We start from the raw sequence: 7,700 nt of genomic DNA on the forward strand, positions 1-7,700 counted from the left end.
TACACGGATTTAAATATATAGTTTTAATAAGTTGAATTATATTTAGTTAACTTATAATTTTAAATTTTAAGTAGTATTTATGAGAATTGTTCAAGGAAAAGTAGTTGGGGTGTCCGTGTGATATGTTCCATAATGAAGGCCGGGTCTTTTGCAAATGAAATCGTCAATGACCAACCACCAATGGCGTATGGGTTGCCGGATTCTTTGGGTTGCCGGATTTTTTGGTATATTATTACTTTAATTATATTAAATAAAAATGTATACCATTATGTATTTATATTTTATTTACCTGTTTTTATATTATCACTTTAATTATATTAAATAAAAATATATACCATTATGTATTTACATTTTAATAAAAGTTAATTACAAATCATTCCTTGGATTTGTGGAAACTCTTGTTTTTTCATAACTAGGGCTCATATGACTTGGATTGATCGGATTGAAGGTATTTGAATAATCCAATTCAATATTTGCAGTTTGAACAATCTCAATTCAACTCAATTCAATCAAAACTACAACTCAACTCAAACTGTACGGTTTGGATTGGGTTGAATCGTTGGTACATTATTTTATAATCTAGTTAAACGTTTTGTTTAACCAAAATAAAATCAAAATGAAAACATACAAAAAAAAGCTAATAAACTCACAAAAAGGTTGAAATTTCATGCAAATAATTTTGAATATAACTAATTACGGGTTGGTCTAATGTTTAATGTACATATATTAATCAAGGACTTGACAACCATATTAAATTCATACTATAGAAAAAGGCAAGGGTTGGGTTGGGTTGGGTTGGGTTCAGTTCAAATTACCTCAACCTAATTCCAACCTAATACATACGACTTAATCTAATTTTGTATTAGCTAACGTCGGGTTACATCTAATTGATGTTTTTTTTAAATGAATTGAATTAACCAAGTTGATCGGTATTTTGAACATCCTTAGTCTAACTTTGTTATGGTTTTTGTGTTAAGTTTGTTTTATTAAGTATCCCATCATGGTAGTCACGTGAGTGTAATTTGATATTTTTGCATGTTCCTTATAAATGGGTATACAAGTTGTTACAAGCATTGGTATATAAGATTAGGTTCACGTGAGATTAAGGATTTTTCGTGAGACCCGTAAGATCAATTTATGTTCATTGATCAACTTTATAAGCTAATGATCTAATGGTCTAAAGTTGCATGGTGATAATTTTGTGATTATTAAGAAGTCTCATGGCAATTTTGTGATTATGAATGTTCAGATTGTAGATCTAATCCAATAATTAAGAATTGGTCTTATGGGTCTCACGAAAAACTCTTGGTCTCACATGATCCCAAGTCTTGATATATATATATATATATATATATATATATATATATATACACACACCTTAGGGTGGGTTAAATTTGAAAATTCATTTTTTTGAAACATGAGAATATCGATTAAAATTTAGATAACTAATTAATGGTTAAAACATAAAATGCTTAAATGAAAAATGATTTAAGAGTAAAAATGAAAGTTTGATAAAATGTTTACATATTTGATTTTTTTTCTTTTTTTTAATTAAAAAATTTTTAGCCCCTTAATTTTAAACTAAATTATCATAAAAAGAATTAATATTTTAATCAAACAAATTATATAAAAAAAATGAACATTTCATTCTATTTCATAAGACATCTATCACGATATAGTTTTTTTTTTTTTTTTTTGGTTTTTAATGTTTGATTAAAATTTATTTCTTTTTTTATTTTTAATCACCTTTTAAGACTAAAATTCCCCTTACATGACTAGCATGTCAGGAGCCCTAATGACTAGACACAATCCAAAAGTTTGAGGTGAAAACAAGAGCTTTCACAAACCTAGGGACGGTGGTTGTGATTCTCTCTTTATAATTATATTGATGATATTGATTTTTTTTTAAATCTTAATCGAATTAAGTAATATAAATCATTGAAAGTCCCATTTTAAAGTATTAGTTCAAAGATACTAAGTGTTGGAAATCTAAAGTGAAGGTTTAGACTCAAAGATCTGAAGAAGAAGACTCAGAGTTTGGTATAAAGTCTGAAGTGCTTCTCCAGATCTTGTTCATAGGATCATAAGTATATTAGAACACGTGTACTGTACTCGTTTATTTGTATTTTATAGTCATGTATCATTAGTGTATCCTTTGTATTTGAGTACCAATGATAGATGACTTCCCTACATCAATCTATGTGTATTTCTTGATTCTTATCTGTTATTGTTGATTACGTCGCTTGATTAGATCTGTTTCGGATCCTACAATCACCTTACCTAATGGTTTAGTGCTCAAGAAAAGGAAACTCTCCCTTGGAGGAGCTTTATAACCACCTTAAAAGTGTCGAGCGTTTGCGTAAACCCTTAGTAAATACAATTAAGATGAATATAGATGTCGCTATTTCTTGACGAAATGAAAGGCTCGCGTTATGTTGTGTGGCACGCGACCATGAAGGAAAAGTAATTAGTGTAAAAGAGGGGGTCATCAAGGAAAGTTTGAGCCAATGATAGTAGAGGCAATTGCAGTCAAGGAAGCGTTAAGTTGGATAAAATGAAATTGATGAATCAAAGTTATGTTGAGACAAATTGTTTAAACATGTTCCAAGTACTACACTGTTTAGCTATGATCTCTTCTTTCAGGGGGATTATTGAAGATTGTAAAGATACTTTACGGAGTTTATAGAACGTTTCAATCATTTTCATAAAGCGATCGGCGAACACAATTGCTCATTGTATTGCAAGGAGGTCGTGTTTTTATTCTGATTGTAACTAGGGCAAAGCAAAACGACTTAACCCAACAAACTCGCCCAATCAAGACTGAATTTCTTGGATTAAATCGATACCTGGTCGCATATAAAAACCCGACCCAGAAAACAATAAGCCAAATTTTTAGTAGGATTGTAAGGCTTGGGTTTGCATAATTGACACCCGAATACCCACATTTTTTAACAACTTTTTTATTTTTGTTGTTTTACATAGTTAATCACTTAAATGATTTTTATGATTTGTGAATACATAAACTCATGGTTTTTGTGATTTGTAATTACACGCAATCATTGTTAGGTTTAGGTTTTTGTAATTCGTGACATTTCACATGCATGCAATCATTCATAATTAGACAACGAGGACACCACGTACTAGTTCTTTGTGATGCACATGCACAATTGTCCTTTCTTTCAAAAAGAAGTAATATAAATCATGATATTTTCAAATTAATTTCTTATTTTACCAATTACAATAATAGTTTGCATTCTAATTTGAAAATATCCGGCCCTAACACTTATATCATTGATTAAAGTGTAATTAGTTGAAAACTATTTTCATCCTTTTACCTATTTTTTTCTTCTTTTTCCTATTATATTATGGAAACTTAAAAAATGTTATATCCCTTTCCACTTCCATCGACCTCATCTCCATCTCAATCTCTAGCAGAGCTTTCTATGTCTAGGTAAGGAGCAACTTTTGTCTAGTTTAAACGTAATTTTGATGCAATGGATAAATCTTTGCCCAACCAATCTAGTTTAAACCCATTAGATTTCCAAATGGGTTGTAATGGATCAACTCACATTCCAAATTTAAACCCTAATTTTTATGATAGTTGTAACACCTTTAAAATAGAAGAAAATTTGAACTTACAAAAAATCGAAAATTTTCCATAGATAATAATAGTATTTCCCAACAAACGGGACAACGCCAACTAATTACAATAAAGAAAGGTTAATATGCAACAACCTTCGAATCTATATCATTCTAGAAATAGATTACATTCGGGTGCCACCATAACCATTAAAAGCTCTATGCAAACAAACCACTTCATAAGCACTCTAAAATGCTACCTTACCAATGCCACTATCGACACCTTGATTTCTACTCAAATATCCTTCGCCCCACTGCCTAAGAAACCTGGTATACGTGTCATTTAAGAAAAAAATGTTAAACTTAACATGTAGTGAATTCAAACAATTCAAAATAAAAACAAGGTTAATAAGCATTAGAAACGTAACCCAACTTTTATCAGAGCCCAACATTCCAAAAATTCCATTTACAAGATTTATGAAGTTAAAACACATCTTGCAAATGATGGGGGAGACCCGATTTTTCATTAATAGTGGTAGAACACAAAAGTATGCCACATATCTATGCTACTGAGACCCATTATAGATCAATGGCCATCAAGTTCAACCAATCGTGATCTATAGCTCGAGACCCTCTGATGATCTTAGACATGCTCATCATCTAGAAACTACTCTATGTGGTCAATAGTCGATGTTTGAGTCCAAGGGTCCATACCACAATGTTTACGATGACCCAATGCCGATTTCTAGATATTAAAGGGATACTTTCCCACTCCAAATTCATATTGAATTCTATGTCTATGAATCCAATGTATTACAATATAATACATATGATGACTATAAAAATTATCCACTAGAATTAAACATATAGTTGCCATCACATATGGTTTCATCATCATATCATCTAACCAAAGGTTAATCAAAAGGTCAAAACCCCACAAACTTCATGTAAGTCAATTTCATTTCCAAAACCATAAATCAAGAATTATTGTCTTTTAAAGATTTCATATAATCAAAACTACATTCTCCCCAAGGATTGATACTTCCTTATTCAATGAGATAACCATCTCCATAAGAATCTTTATAAATGGTACCTACCAAGCATGAACACAGAATTATAAGGTTTCAACATCAAATCGCTTTTCAAAGATAGATAAACCAACACTCTTATCCAAGAAAAATCGAAAGTGTAATCTGTCAAAGAGGGCACCCCCCCAATCTCCCAAAATGCACTAAAATTACCAATAAAGGGAAATTCATCAGTAGGTAAGTTTGAGATATTAAAACATGACATTTTGATATGTATAAAGTTTAGAGAAGTGGTAGGATGAACCTACTTGCTATATTTTGAAGAAAACCTAGAAAATAGACAAAGAAGCTCTATATCTTGGGGGAGAAACTTAAGCTTGATCCACATCAAATCATTGGCTTAAAAACTCATGAGACTTTTACAAATTAGCCTTAAATGTGGTCTACATCAATATTTATGAAGGGGGTGAAGAGGAGGAAGCATGAGGAGAAATGGGATGAATTAGGTCAAAAAGTCAAAAAAATATCAAATTTATAGTCGCCCAACACCATACCTAGGACCTGAAAGTCGCTAGACAAGTTGTGTGTCTCACCCAACCCATCCCCAATGTCTCTAGTGAGTTACATGGCTTATGCGGCAATCCTAGGTCGCGGGAGTAACTATTTCGTGCATTTTTCTTCGTTTTCTTGGATTTTCGCACAACTTTTTAACGATACTCGTGGTACTAAAAGACTTGATAATTAACATTTAAAAGGTCAAAAACATAAGAGTAACACCCTGATATAAATATTGAAATTTTCAGGTTTTACAATGGTGGTTAAGGTTACTGTACAAAGAACGATTAGAAGATATTTTGTTGAATGTTTTGGAGTTTTTATGTAATAAAGAGATTGAAAAGCATGTTCTCGATTTGTTTTTGTCTGAGCTATGAGGGAGCGTATGGTGTAGTAAATGGTCAACGGGGAACCAAAACATGAAGGGGATGGGGTGTTGCTCGTGAATGGGAACTGGAAGGTGAGGTGTAGGGGTCACCGGCTAACAGGAAGAGAAGGGAGGTTTATTTTCTGGGATTATGATATTATGTATATGTATATCTAATTAAATACTATTATATAGTTTCTTTCAGTTTTTGAAAGGAAAAGAAAAAATGGAGGTAATAGGTAAAAGACAAACGAGGGGGTGAAAACACAAAAAGATCCTCATTTAACAGAGTAAATTAGAGGAAACACTTTCAAAGAAAAATGCAAAACACATTGATCACTACTAAACTAAGTGAAGTCTAGGGACGTTGTTCATAGCTGGGTGTAAACCACAAGAACCAAACTAAATCATATAAAAAACTATTGACCCTTGTGTGTTAAGTTGTGGCGTTCGACAAGCAACATAGAGACAAGTTGCAATGTAATTAAAGATAACAACTTTGTGCAATCGGTGGACAAACAAGGACAACATTCAATTGGACAAACGACTGTTGTGTGCAATTAAGAGAACGTCAACATTGTGGCAAAGGTATTCGAGTGTAATCTTATAGCCCAGTATAATATGATGATATATCGTAAAGGAGCAAATCAGAGGTATTTGAGTGAACAAGAGTCGTAATTTTGTTACATCGACAACATTCATTATGACCGACTCGATGAAGGCTCTTACTCATGTCATTTATTTGAAAACAAACACCCCTTAGTTAAAGAAACCATAATATGTGGCATAATTTCATTGAAATCAACAATCTTATTTATAATTGTTGGTGTCAATGACATGTTGCTCCATAGGTTTCTAAAGCTAAGAGTAAGAAAAATCTTTAATAACCTTAAGTAGATTCAAACTGTTAACTAATAGATCTTTAATAATCTTAAGCAGATTAGGGGTGTGCAAAACTCGAATGGTTCGAAATCTGAACCCAAACCGAAAATGAGGTGTTTATGTAAAACCTGAATGCCCCAAAATCCGAAAACCTGAAAACCGACTTTTGAGGGAAAATTCGGGTTTGATTTTTAGCCACCCAATCCATCCAGAAACCCGAAATATATATACATATATTTTAAATATTATATAAATACATTTATTTATTTTTTAAAAATTCTAAAAAATCCAAATCGGTCCTGTTCTTTTTTAATTTCTAAGTATACTATCGCTTTATCAATCGATTTAGTGGATTGGAGTTAATTACATTTCTAGTGACTAAAATTAAGAAAATAAAAGGTAATTAAGTAAAAATAAAACGAGCTAACTAAGTTAAAATGTATTAAAAATATTTGAAATAACTTAATATTGAATAAATATTATTATTTTAAGGATAAAATTACGGGTTTTTTTTTTCTCTGTTGTTTGTTAGAAACTGTAGATTTCTTTCCTATTGTTTTAAAATTTCGCTTTTCATCTGTTTCTATTTTCGTTCTTAAGATAATAATTATTTTAAGTTTGAAAGACTAAAATAGAAATGAATTATAAATAACTAGAAGCGTACTCGCGCAATGCAGCGAGATACATCGTTTCATTTTATTCTTTATCTCAGTCGATGTTATAATATGGCTTTATGTGATTTTAAGAAAGCGATGATGTTTTTATTTTTGAATAAAATATATGTTTGAATATATCATAAAAATTTGACAAAAATATATCGATATTAGTATCAAATTAACTATTTGAAATTCCTCATTTTTTTGAGTAATTTTTTAATTCAATTTTTTTTATAATTTAATTTATGTACAATGACGAAGTAATTTATATTTGGTTTAATAACATAACCTTTTTTATAAAGATAATAATTATTTATTTTGTTGGAACTCGATAATTATTTTAATTATATTTTAGATTTTTTATATTTTAAAATGAGATGTTCATCCTCTATTTGATTATGTTTATCCGTAGTTATTTATATGAATTCAAACATCGAGCTTTAATAAGTTGTACTTATGCATAATTATTTGTAATCTTGAATTTTAAGTAATATGTATCAATAAACAATACTTCGTGAAAAAAAATTRTTTTTAARAGTTTTTGTCAAATGTTTTATAATATAGTATAGATAGTATAGATTATGTGTTTTAAAAAAACAATAATGATTTTATTTTTGAATAAAATATAAATTT

The sequence above is a fragment of the Cynara cardunculus genome, assembly GCF_001531365.2.
Source record: "Cynara cardunculus var. scolymus isolate 2C chromosome LG 1, CcrdV1, whole genome shotgun sequence".
Classification (NCBI taxonomy): Eukaryota; Viridiplantae; Streptophyta; class Magnoliopsida; order Asterales; family Asteraceae; genus Cynara; species Cynara cardunculus.